At 47.1% G+C, this 12,651-nt stretch overlaps 1 protein-coding gene across 2 annotated transcripts in view; it reads right to left on the bottom strand.

Annotated features, from left to right (window-relative positions):
• LOC144147865 (tachykinin-like peptides receptor 99D) overlaps positions 1–12,651 on the bottom strand; it is an 892,456-nt gene that overhangs the window by 753,437 nt on the left and 126,368 nt on the right. The window lies entirely within an intron of this gene.

A 12,651-nucleotide genomic window follows, 5' to 3' on the forward strand; every position in this document is an offset into this window, starting at 1 on the left:
CGTGAAATCTCGCGCAAACGACCCCATCCTCTTGGTTATGCGGGGTTGAGGAGGCTGTCGCTCTCAATCACGATTGGGCGCGTACAGCGGAAGGTGGATAATCGCGTTGGGACGAATTTTTTTGCCTTCGCGCTCTCCAAGTCACCCCTCAAAATGTATTCGAAGAGGCATGAGTGGAGACCACGAACCGTATAAGCTTACACCCTTCTTAGAACACCCCGCGACTATGTATGCGCGCTATAATCAACACCGCTTAAAGAAGAAGAAAAAAACAACACAGGACCATTATTATCATTCAGAGGCGACTTCGCGGCTGTTCTTAAAAATAACGTCGGAATTACGCGGGAAAAATAGGGAAAGTGCGCTTTCCTCTCACTTCAAATAATAGTCAATTGCTTTGTAAGATAGGAAACGTGCTGGTGAAATAAATCAGTGTCGTAGCCGCGATATTCTTTGAGCAGGAGCACGTAGGACATGAAATTTTTCTATTTATTTTTCTACAACGTGTACGTGAATTACTTAACCTAAATGGTCGTGAACCTTGTACCACGGAGTAGCCTAATAAAACTCTTGGTCGGCAGTTCCTTCTTCTCGCGGGTCATATGCGACGACGGGACTCACGCCAGTTCGGAAATAGAGCAGTGCCTGAAGCGAAACAGGTACAAGCGGATGTAAGTTGATGGGCCATACCTTTGTCATGCGGCGAGCATTAGTTGGACGTGATTATGGTGAGAGAAACGATGTCACTGCCGGCCGTACCTGAGAAGTATATCTAGGAGGCACCGTCTGACCGCCGCCCGTCCTTCCCAGTACAAACTCGGCGGCGCTATTTTCCCCTTCTACCGTCCATGCTATACCCCGCCGTCAGATGCAGTGAATAGTGCTTGCCCTGAATCCAACAGCAGGTATGTATGTACTTATGCGTGCACACTCATGGACAAATGAAATGAGAACACGGAAAATCAAAGAATACGGATAGTGGAGATGAAATAATGGCTCACTAGTGGTATATTTGAAACACATTTGCAATCTTTGTTACTATTATAAAGCCACGCGACAATTTCACTTGCACGGAAAGAATTCGCTATTTGTGTGTTCTAGTTCATATTTTCGTGTCGCGTTTCATTTGTCCATGATTGTACGTACGTACGTACGTACGTATGTATGTATGTGTATGTATGTATGTATGTATGTATGTATGTATGTATGTATGTATGTATGTATGTATGTATGTATGTATGTATGTATGTATGTATGTATGTATGTATGTATGTATGTATGTATGCATGCATGCATGTATGTATGTATGTATGTATGTATGTATGTATGTATGTATGTATGTATGTATGTATGTATGTATGTATGTATGTATGTATGTATGTACGTACGTACGTATGTATGTATGTATGTATGTATGTATGTATGTATGTATGTATGTATGTATGTATGTATCGAGGTCAGTACATGGTCGGATTGTGGCACAAGAGAAACACGAGAAGCACGAGAGAGCGAGATGTTCGTGTGTGTGCTCTTCTTTTGTTTGTCAGTTTGCGTGATCACTTGCTCCAACTCGACCAGTTGCCGTTCTGCATTTTGCCTTTCACCTTTCGTCTGTCGTTACAATGGGCAAGCTGCGTATAGTCCTGCCTCCAGCTTAGCTGGTCATCCACCTTCAGTGAGTGGAACGGCTCGTAATTCTTTCCGCTCGGTTTATACAATGTGTACAGGAGAGTTTGAGCCGCGCCGCTTGCGGGGAAGGGAAACGGCATGCTACCCTGCGAACGCATCGATCTCGGTATGTCGCCGGGAGTGTCGCATACAGCATCGGCGAAGCAGCTGGGAACTGTGCAGCTTGAGAGGCAAAAGCGGCAAGTAGAGAGGAAGAACGACAGGCTCAAAAAGTTCACACTTGCGCCCATACGAGCAGCAGAGCCTTCTTCTGAAAAAGTGAAAGCCGCTGCAAAAAAAAAAAAAGTACTTCGCTTTATCTGTGCATCAAACCCCCAGAAATCTAGCGTTACAGAGACTACCATATTGGCGGTATAATACCACGCCACCACTCTCTCAGTCACAGCCCATTTCACGGTTTTGACCTCCTAGAATCGAGAAAGCGCGGTTCTGTTTTTTTTAGGCCGCAGCCCTTTGGCGGCCGTCTCTGGGCTGAACCGCGTTGTCGGCGTAACTGAGTGAACGATGGCAAGTGAAAGAAAAAGCCAAAGATGAAAGAAAGCAAAGAATGGGAGAGTCGCGAAATTGCGAGGAGAGGGCGATTCGCCATGGCGGCGTGATCCAGTGATCTCAGAAGTATGCGGTGGGGGTGCGGAGGGGCAGTATGCTGTGCCCGCAAGAGGTGCTCGACTGCGCGACTGTTGGCGAAAACGGGAGAGGGGCGTGCGCGTGACTATGATGTGCGTTCGCTTAAGACGCGGTTCGCGTTCCCTTCCAGAGACTCACTTCGCGCCGCCGACGCAGAAGCTCATCCTCGCTGCCGTCGAGAGAGCCCACGACGAGTGAGTGCTGCCTCAGCGCACTGCTGCTCCGCCCAAATATTGCATTAGGGAGTATTGTAATCGCCAGCCAATTTTTTCAATGAGTATTACCAAAAAGAAGCTTGGCATCATCAAACATCGATAATCTTGAAGATCGGTGTATACCACGTGGTACAATTATTTACTTTACTTGATACCACTGATTCCTTTTCGAAAGCACAATTATAAAAACATATGGCGTGCGCTATCCAGTTGCGTTTTATTGATTGAAGAGCGTTTGAGCGTTATTTTGTATTTTCTTTGCATTACACTGGCTGACATGAAGTCTGCAGAAGTTATGCAGGCTACAAGAATTTCGCACTTTCCTCATATAAAATATTCGTTAGCAGCCTATAGTGTTATATGGAGTGCGGGGATGACTGACCCCAATAAACTGACTCCAAATGTAGGTAGGAAGAGTTGACAAGAAAAAGGGACTTACATAAATTGAACTATATCTATTTGGTTGTAACTAAACGTATCAACACCACTGTCTTTGAAAGCGACCACGTTAATGGCGGAATTTCTCCAGCGCGGTTATTCCTTGCACGGTTCACCGATGGGTTGCTGGCTCGAACAAAAAAAAAAAAAAAACGTTCTGTTGAACCTCATCGAGCAACTGGCTATAGTATACACTGTGTCTCAAGTAGCGGCTTTTACGGTCGGGTTTGTTGCCAAATAAGTAATTAAGAATGAATGAATCCCCTAATTACGTTTTGGGGGCCCAGCAAACAGAAGAAACAAAAGAAAAAGCGTTTTTGCAACACAATAGCCAACAATGTGGTTTTGATCTCGTCGAATGTTCCTTAACACTGCGTGATATATCGCGTTCCCTTTTTATCTGGTAGAGCGGTCATCCTACCAAAGAAGGCCTATAAAAAAACATTGCATCCGTTTTAGAAAGCTCGTGTGCAAAAAAACTGGCATTTTGTGGAGTTGGCGTTTTGTTTGGTCTTTATCACGAAAAATTTACAAACGTTATCCCAGGGTCATATGACCTACAGCTAAAGATGTTGCCGTGATGCTATATGGTGATTCTTCAAAGAAATTATTTCATGCGGTGCGTTCTAAAGTTGACGCTAACTGAGCGAAGAAATCTCGAACGTGGCCTGTTGACATATTAGTAAATGTACTGGAAAGGTACTGTTGCGTTGATATGTGTCACGTGTGCAACGGCGTGCGTCTGGAGCAGCAACGGCATGTATTTTTGGCGTTGCTGGCTGCTTCACCTGGTGACAAAACCTACAAACCATGAAGTATTTTCCTCCAGCATCCTGCACCTAAAAACAAGTCGTGAAACTCGAATGCAAAATCCCGTCATTATAACGTGTTATAAGCAAAAGCCGTGGTTAGGATTCCAGCTTCTTAAACAGAGGTGCCTGGGTTCCACATGCAGAAATTCTAATCTGGCAAAACCATCGTGCTTTTGCCATTTCGCTCGGTCACACGGTGACGCGCACACGCCGACAAATGCCCTCCCTGTAGTAAACTATTGCCTGATGGCGCTGTAAGACATGACCCTCTTTCGCTGTGTGACCCGTCCCCATCCCACTTCGACTCTATTGCCTGAAGGCGTTGTATCCTTCCCACTCCCTCTCTCTCTCTGTCCCTTCTCGGCGGCCTTGTATACAGGACTGAAGAATAATGTGCGAAATAGCCTGACGCGCATCCCAGGTCGTCATCTCCACCGAAAATTGATTCTGTCCCTGCATCATGACACTTACTGTGTACAAAAACAAACGATATGCTCGTGAAAGCATCTGTTGCCCTGTCCTGCTGTTTTCATTTAGGAAAACAGGTGCACGGCCCCGAAACAGCGTGTCCCTGATTAGCTCACCATGTAATGGAAGGGACAGGAGCTCGAGAAAGATAACAACTCCTCTAACGCTGGCCTATCATTTTTTTTACCAGGCGGCCCGGAAATTAGCTTTTTTTTTTCGTTCCTTCACTTTGGTTTTCAGTGAAGAAGGTACAGAGTGAAAGAGCGAGACATTCTTGTACCCATCATGTTTGTAAGTATAACCCGAAGCTCGTATAAACAAGTGTAGCTGTGTCGCGCCACGGGGACCTCGTCAGTGTCAACAAGGTGGGCCACCCTGTTTGTCTTTCCTGGCGCTTATTTAGGCTGAGTTATTTCGTGGCCGAGTCTCGCTTGGCGGGAGTCTTTGTTTGCCGCGGGTCATGCGCTACTGCATGAGAAGATGGCATGATGCTTAACTCGAGTCAGCCATGGTCACACGTACCCCCTCTGCCCTTCTTATTCCACTTTGAATGGAACTTAGGCAAGAAACTGCGGAAAGGCCGCACGACGTATCCCTGGGATATTACATTCGAGGACTTCAGCATTGCAACACGCTAGACCTATTTGATCAGCCAAGCATGCACGCTGGCTGATTCTGCATGGAGCACGTTGTGTTTGTGCACGTGGGCAGGTAACCTTGTTCGAGGTTCCCTGAGTGTCGCAAGACGCTTTCGACGCTGGCACGTTAGAGCAGGCTTGCCTCCGGCTACCGAATAGGGCAGGCTTTGGAGGCAGCGGTAGCACACGATGAAAACTGAGGCAATATTGGTCTACTGACGCTGCTGGGCCACAGATGGGATAATGCCGTTATTATATTGTCAGCTGCGGTTTCGATTGTGAACATTCTTTGTAACCAGTCGCGAGTAAAGGAGAGATGGCAACACCATCATTGTCATTTCATTGATAGCTACAAATAGGCCCCATATAGTCTACACCTGTAATAGGCCGCGTTTACATGGCTTCACTGCGGCAGAAGCGCAGTGAAACCAGTTTTTGCCACGTCGACGGCATGCAAAAGGCACGCTGCGCTCGGAAGTCGCAGCGAAGTACAGTGTCAGCAGACTTGGACGCGTTATGTCACCGCTGAGCAAGCTCGCTGCGATGCGATCCCACCGCAGCCCTGTAAGCGCGACCATTGCCTAAACATTGAATAGCCTACACCTTTACATAAACATAAATAGATAAGTTGTAAGGCAGATGGCTGGATACGGCAGACCGTTGCGCTCAAACCGCTTTATTCGAAGGCCGAGCCTGGTTAATGATGATGATAGGAAACAGAGTCAGTGATGATGAGCATGTACAGAGACGAAGAAGCTGTGGCCGCAAACCAGCGGTGACGACGATTGCATTCGACAGTGAGAAATAACTTCAAGTTGCGAACGATGCTCGCCCTGAGCTCGCACTAATGAAGTCGCAAACGAGGCTGTATATACCTACGAATAGGCTCTTATCGAAACCTCGATATTAAGCTATGGCTACCTTGTGTTCACAATTTCGAATTGCCGTGACAAGTTTTCAAGATTCATTTGCTTCATTCGTTAAATTAGACTCATAACAGAACACCGCCGCCAGTAGTTGCATAGATAGTTGATATACTTCTTTCCGTGCATTGTCCTCGAAGCTTAACTTTTAAAGCATGCATTAGTACAAGATTTCTCGACTGCGTCATTATCAGGAAATATTTGTCGACACGACATCTCCGTTATAACTGGGCGTGCAAGCTTAGCAGTTTTACTGGACGGCATGCACTGTATGAGGAATGCAGCAACCGTTTGGCAACGGATATGTATTTTAACGTGTTGAATCGAAATGAGATAATTATGAGGACAGCACCCAACCGCAATGGGGTCAAGAGGAAAGAAATGGATAGGTATTGACCCCACATGCGATGCTGTCTGCTTTCACATATTCCTCTCTTTAAATTTTGACGTGATCATTGCTTGTATTTTGTTGCCAGCGCCTAGTCGCGCACGTCTATCTTACATTGTATTGAAGCAAAGCTTCCCTTGTTCTTGCTAGCGTCAGGGTACGCCCGGTTGTGTTATTGATAGGAAATGAACATAACGTGCCTAGGGTATCCCGACCTGATCGACAATGTTCCCGATCAGATAGCACGTCTTTGTAGTCCCCTCTAAAGAAGCTACATAGGAAATCCACCAATAGGGAGAGTACGCTCCGCGGCACCAGGAGATCAAGGGCAGGAGATTCATCGCCAGCAATGGTCTTCCGCAATGCGCGGCTTTTAACAGCACTGAATAGGTAAAAGAGCCGTCACCTAAAATCAAAACTCTCATTCCAGTAGCTGGATAGTGCGCATCCGTTGCTCGCCGTCTAATAAGGCCGCAACAGCGACCACAACAGCACCCATTAGAGATACGACCAACGACAAGCGGGGAATCTGCCTACTTCATGACGTTTCTCTTTTGAAGAGAACAATACACGCCGGTAATGTTTCTATCCCAGCGTGTTGCTTCCGCTCTAATCAGAAAAGAGTAGATGACCCGTCCTGAGAATATTTTCATGGCGTATATTTCGTCGCTCCTATTCATGCCTCGCAGCTTTGCAGCGCTGCAAGAAGTTAGTCAAATGTCGTATAGAAAGGACTTCGCCCTAATGGGGATACGCGCTTATCAAACACCAATGCAACAGATTCGTCGGCCCTGACCGCTATCGCCAATTATTGCGGGAGCAATACATGGTGCACGTCAGTAAAAATTTGCTTCGTCGATCCGCGTACAGAGGGCGACAGGAGAATGGAGAACGAGAGAGCGCGTGCGGGGAAGGGTGACGTGAAGCTGACAGGGCCGTGTCCTCGTCTCCTACCTCTACCCGACACACCCGCCTTCCGGCTCCCCGACTCGTCCCAGCACCTATTGTACGTTTAGTAAAATGAAGTACACAGAAAGGGGAGGGCCAAACAGTCGGCCGAAGAGGATTTAGTGACGGTGACAAGACGCCGACACTGGCGGAAACAAAGGATCGATGGGCGGCCAATGCCGATGCTAAAGTGAAGTAACGTGATCACTGAGACGTGTGGAACTCAAAGCACGGTTGGCACGGTGTGCGAGGGTCGCGCGAAAAACGCCATGTTGCTGGCATCTGAAGACAGAGCAAGGCGGGCGCATCGTACCGAGTCTCAGGTTCGCTAGGGAGAGGGCTGAGATGCTCACGCAAACTTACAGACACACGAGTCGATATATATATATATATATATATATATATATATATATATATATATATATATATATATATATATATATATATATATATATATATATATATATATATATATATATATATATATATATATATATATATATATATATATATATATATATATATATATATATATATAATACCTTAGTCACCTCAGATTTGCTGATGACGTTGCCTTGCTAGGTAACTCGAGGGACGAATTGCAAAGCATGCTTTCCGCACCGGACAAGCAGAGTAGAATCGTGGACCTGAAAATTAATATGCAGAAAACCAAAGTAATGAATAATAAGCTCGGGATCGCACAGCGGTTTGAGATAGGTAGTGAGGCAGTGAAAGTGGTAAGAGAATATATCTACTTAGGCCAAGTTGTGACCCCGGATCCCAACCACGAGGCAGAGGTAATTAGAAGGATAAGAATGGGGTGGAGTGCATACGGCAGACATTTTCAGACAATGAATTGCAGCCTACCATTGTCCCTCAAGAAGAAAGTGTATGACAGCTGCATCTTACCGGTATTACCTACGGGGCAGAAACTTGGAGGCTCACTAAGAGGGTTCAACTTAAATTGAGAACGACTCAGCGGGCGATGGATCGGAAGATGATAGGTGTAACATTAAGGGACAAGAAGAGAGCGGAGTGGGTCAGGGAATAAACCCGTGTTAAGGACATATTAGTGGAAATTAAGAAGAAGAAACGGATGTGGGCGGGGCATGTAATGCGAAGGCAAGATAACCGTTGGTCATTAAGGGTAACAGAGTGGATTCCTAGACAAGGCAAGCGTGGCACAGGGCGGCAGAAAGTTAGACGGGCAGATGAGATGAAGCAGTTTGTGGGGATAAATTGGTCGCAGTTAGCACAGGACCGGGATAATTGGAGATTAGTGGGAGAGGCCTTTGTCCAGCAGTGGGCGTATATAGGCTGGTGGTGGTGATTATATAAATATATATATATATATATAAGCGGTAGTACCCGGCGATGCCCGAGTGGGCCAATAGACCGATGGGTATATTTCAAATTGAGTGGATTTCTTGGTTTTCCAGATTTTCTTGTTACTTTTTGAAATGTTCATCACTACAATATTTACACTATTTACACCATTATTATAATGAAATGCATTGATTGCGGCAATTATGCCCTATCTGGCCTGTGCATAGCGTTACACGGTTCGGGCTGCGAAGTAATTGGAGAAAACAGGTACCGTAGAAGAGAGATATTATTGTAATTTAATATCACCAAGAAATATCCCCATGATATGATTATATGCATTTGAGATTACTAATACGTTAGAGCATACAATAAAATAGCAAGAAATTGTTTCTGTGACGTAGCTTCTGCCGTTCCAAAAAACGAAAGATTGCAAGCACTGGCAGACAGACACCACGAAGCTGTGTCATGATTATCATGGTGAAACTCTTTGGCAAAATGCGAGCTACAAGTTTTGTCGCCAAAGCACTAGATACAGTCACAAAAGCAAGAACACTTCATAGTCAATTTTAAAACACCGTGTTACAAAAAGGAACATGCAAGACAAGGCATGAAAAACATGTTTTCGGGCATAACCACGCGGGTAAGACAGCCGTTCAGTAACGGCCACTCTAAGCATTGCAAAAAATGATATCCTGAAATAACCATGGAAAGCATATTTCCCATGACATAGGTAAAGTTAGGTAACGTACATAGGTAACGTACAGAATGAAAATGTTACATAAGCTGTAAATGAAGGCTACAGGCACAAAAAGAAAGAAAAAAATTGCAGATGAAAAGCTACTTTTGGACCGCAGTCATTACAAAAGTGGTAGAATAATTACACAGGGTGTACTGTCGTCGGCATAGTCACTTCAGCACTTCTTTATAGACCACGTTTGCGGTTTTACGGTTCCCTTCCGGTGCAAGTATCACAAGGTTATTATGTGAGCTTCCTAGGGAGCAAGCCACATACAATAGGCCATGCGAGAAGCAGTTCTCCGTTAAGTCAATACCTGCTACCTTCCAAGATTGGCCCTGGGATTTGTTGGTGGCCAAAGCTAGCAGAGCTTTGCTGGAAACTGCAACCTCTTAAGCTGGAAGGGGTACTTCGATGGTATGAGCGGCTTGCGTGGCATGAAAGCGGACTCCCCTCGAGCACAGCCGGCGAACACTGTTGACTCGATTACGTTCCTGTAGAGGGCCGTCACTTGCAGCCTTCTACCACTGCGCAGTGTAGGAGGGTAAAGGTTGCAGAGTAGCAGTACAGGAGCTCTAATTTTGAGAAGGAACCCCTGGTAAGGGACCCCAGGAGGATTAAACGTGTTCAGGAACTCCACGGGGAAGTGGACCGCATAATCTCTTTGGATGCCCGAATCAATAGATCTGAACTCAACCTGTGTCCCTACGAACGACTTTACCAAGGTATCATTAATGAGGGCCGCCCTGTCGTTCCTGGGGAGAAGAATTACACGCTCTCACAACCAGTTCATTCACTTTTCCGTTTTGTCTGCAACATTCGGGTATATCGTAGCCGTGAGCTTTGCTACGATGGTCGCTACTGAGGAGAAACCTTCAGGGATTTCAACCTTAGCACCGGATTCACAGTATTCTCCGTCCCCTATATAAAGTAGGAATTTGGAAAATACATCATCGGATGCGTCACGCTCAAGTGGGCCCACACATTATTCTTAAAGGGGCCCTAAATAGGCTTCCGAAGGTCGTCATTTCAATCGCGCAATCGCTAGAGTACCCCTTCATGACAACGTATACCAAATATGACACCTCTGCGTAAAGCAGGGGCCGCACAAACACGAAAAAAAGATTTCGCTTTCTCTCCTGGCTCACCAACCATACCTTGCCACCACACTGCCGCGCTCTGACGCAGTTCTTTCTGGCTCTGACGCGCCTCTATGACGCACGAGACATTGCCGAGTACGGCGCCGCGAACGCGAACCACAGCGACGGTGGCGACAGCTCTCACCGTGCAACTGGAATCTGGTGGGCGGAGCGTGCGCGTCAAGAGCTAAAAAAAAGCGCGCGCAGGGCTTAGCGCAGCCAATGACTGCACGTAAATCAAGGAGGGTGATGGATTGCCCTGTTTCTCTCGGTGGTCTCGCGCCGGGTCGATGACGTCGTGGCTTCCACAGTGCTTCGGAGGAGCTACTGGAGGAGGAGAGCCCCATGCCTTATGGGTGGCCCCTTTTAATGAGCGATAACTCGGCTAATACTTAACGCATTTAAACAATTTTTGCGGGATGACGTTCCTTGGATAGTACTCCAGTGACTGCTCATGCAAAGTCGTAACATTCGGCAGCCTATTTAGGGCCCCTTTAAGAGACAGCTTGCAGATGAGGGGCCATAGGTCGGATGTTCTTATACACGTTTTGACCTCGTCCGCTCGAGTACCCCTTGGCACTATCTGAAGAGTCTGGCGAAAGTTTCCAGCCATCAGCATATTCACTAAACCCATCACTCCGTCATTGTTCCTGATGTCTGTGATAGTTATGCTTAGAGATTCAAAACCCCCCTTGCGCGCCATTGTGCTCTCATCCCAGACAATGAGCTTGCAAACTCGTAGCACTTGGCTCATGCTGCTCGGTTGTGATACGTAGCATAGTGTGGTTTCTGCTTTGCTGAGGTTGAATGGCAGCTTGAATGCAGAATGGGCCGCCCTCCCGCCTTCTAACAGTGTAGCAGCTATGGCGGACGACGCGACAGCCAATGCGATTTCACTACCCCTCCGTACCTTCGCCAGGAGCAAGTTGATGAGGAAGACCTTCCCAGTGCCACCAGAAGCATCCAGAAAAAACACCTGCCCAGTAGATGGCTGCACGCTGGAAAGTATCTGCCGGTAGACAGCGTCGTACGTCAGTAAACCTTCGTTGATTGACACTACTTGTGCCAAAGCATTTGTGTCGTAGCTTATCTCCCTAAGGTACTCTTGGTTTTACAGAAAGTGTTCCCACCTTGTTAGATTAGGCAGTCCGCAAAATAGCAAGCCCTGTCCCCCGAATGCCAGGACTGCATCCTCAATGAGCACAAGGCACCGGTTGTATACCTCTTCCATCACCTTCTTTGCCTTGCCTTACACGTCCCTTTGGACCTGCCGCACAATGTCCTCTGAGAGATTGTCTTGGTACTGTCGCCAAAGACTTAGATGATCGAAGAGCTGGCAGAGTGCCAACATTACAATAAAATCTGTCTCACTTTTAAAGGTGAGCTACACAGGGCAGCTTCCTGTAAAGTCACGCCCCAATTTCTGTCGTCCTCGAGCAAACCACGTGCGTTGCATGCAGACTGGCATGTGAGATGGTGGACATTATTTAGAGTCTTCAGATGTGCGTAAGACGTGGGGCTTCGACCCTCATGTAGCAGCAGGCGGAGATAATAACACTCCTTGTTGTTTGGATGGAACATGTACAGTGCTCACGGATTCAAACGCGACACTGCGAGCGCGTGGCCGCCGGTACATGCAGCGCCGCCCGTGCACGCCCGTGGGAGCTAGGTGCTGCATTGTGGTATACCGCGAGGATGAGAGCGTGTTGACCGTACGCTTACTGCTTCCGGTTGCCAATGAGCGGGACTGTGGTTCCCCGCAGCGACAGCGGGACGCTGCGAGCCTGGAGCGCTGGAACGCGTTTGTGCGCCGACGGCAGTAGCCCGGCTGTGCGCGCAGCCGATTTCGCGACATAGTGTGCGCGCGCTCTTGTCACGCGTGCACTTCCAATGCGGCACAGTAATGTTAATGTAATGCAACGTCACACTTATCTGAATAAAAGAAACTTCTGTACGAAGGAACAGCAAACTTTATTCCAGGATGAAAAGTAAAAAATTACACCATCTTCCCGTCGGGAACCCTGATGAGGATGCGAAGCATCGTGGCGGTTCCGTGTGGTTCCATTGTGTTGCCGTTATGTTGAGTGATCTGGTTTTTACTAGCGCCAGAGGGAATTCCGCGTCCGGGTCCACACCGGTGGCAAAGGCACGCAAGTGCTGTTGTGTTACGGTGAGTAGGCGGTGGTTCTCGAGGCGCCGAAACTCGTCCATCATGTTCTTGTCGATGTTGTCTCTGTGGTAGAATCGGTAGTCTCCGTCAGCTTTGGTGAGGTAAAGGTTGTTGACATTGGTGCACCGGCTGAG

Source organism: Haemaphysalis longicornis, unplaced genomic scaffold (assembly GCF_048455015.1).
Source record: "Haemaphysalis longicornis isolate Haplotype H1 unplaced genomic scaffold, Haemaphysalis longicornis Haplotype H1 scaffold_1, whole genome shotgun sequence".
Classification (NCBI taxonomy): Eukaryota; Metazoa; Arthropoda; class Arachnida; order Ixodida; family Ixodidae; genus Haemaphysalis; species Haemaphysalis longicornis.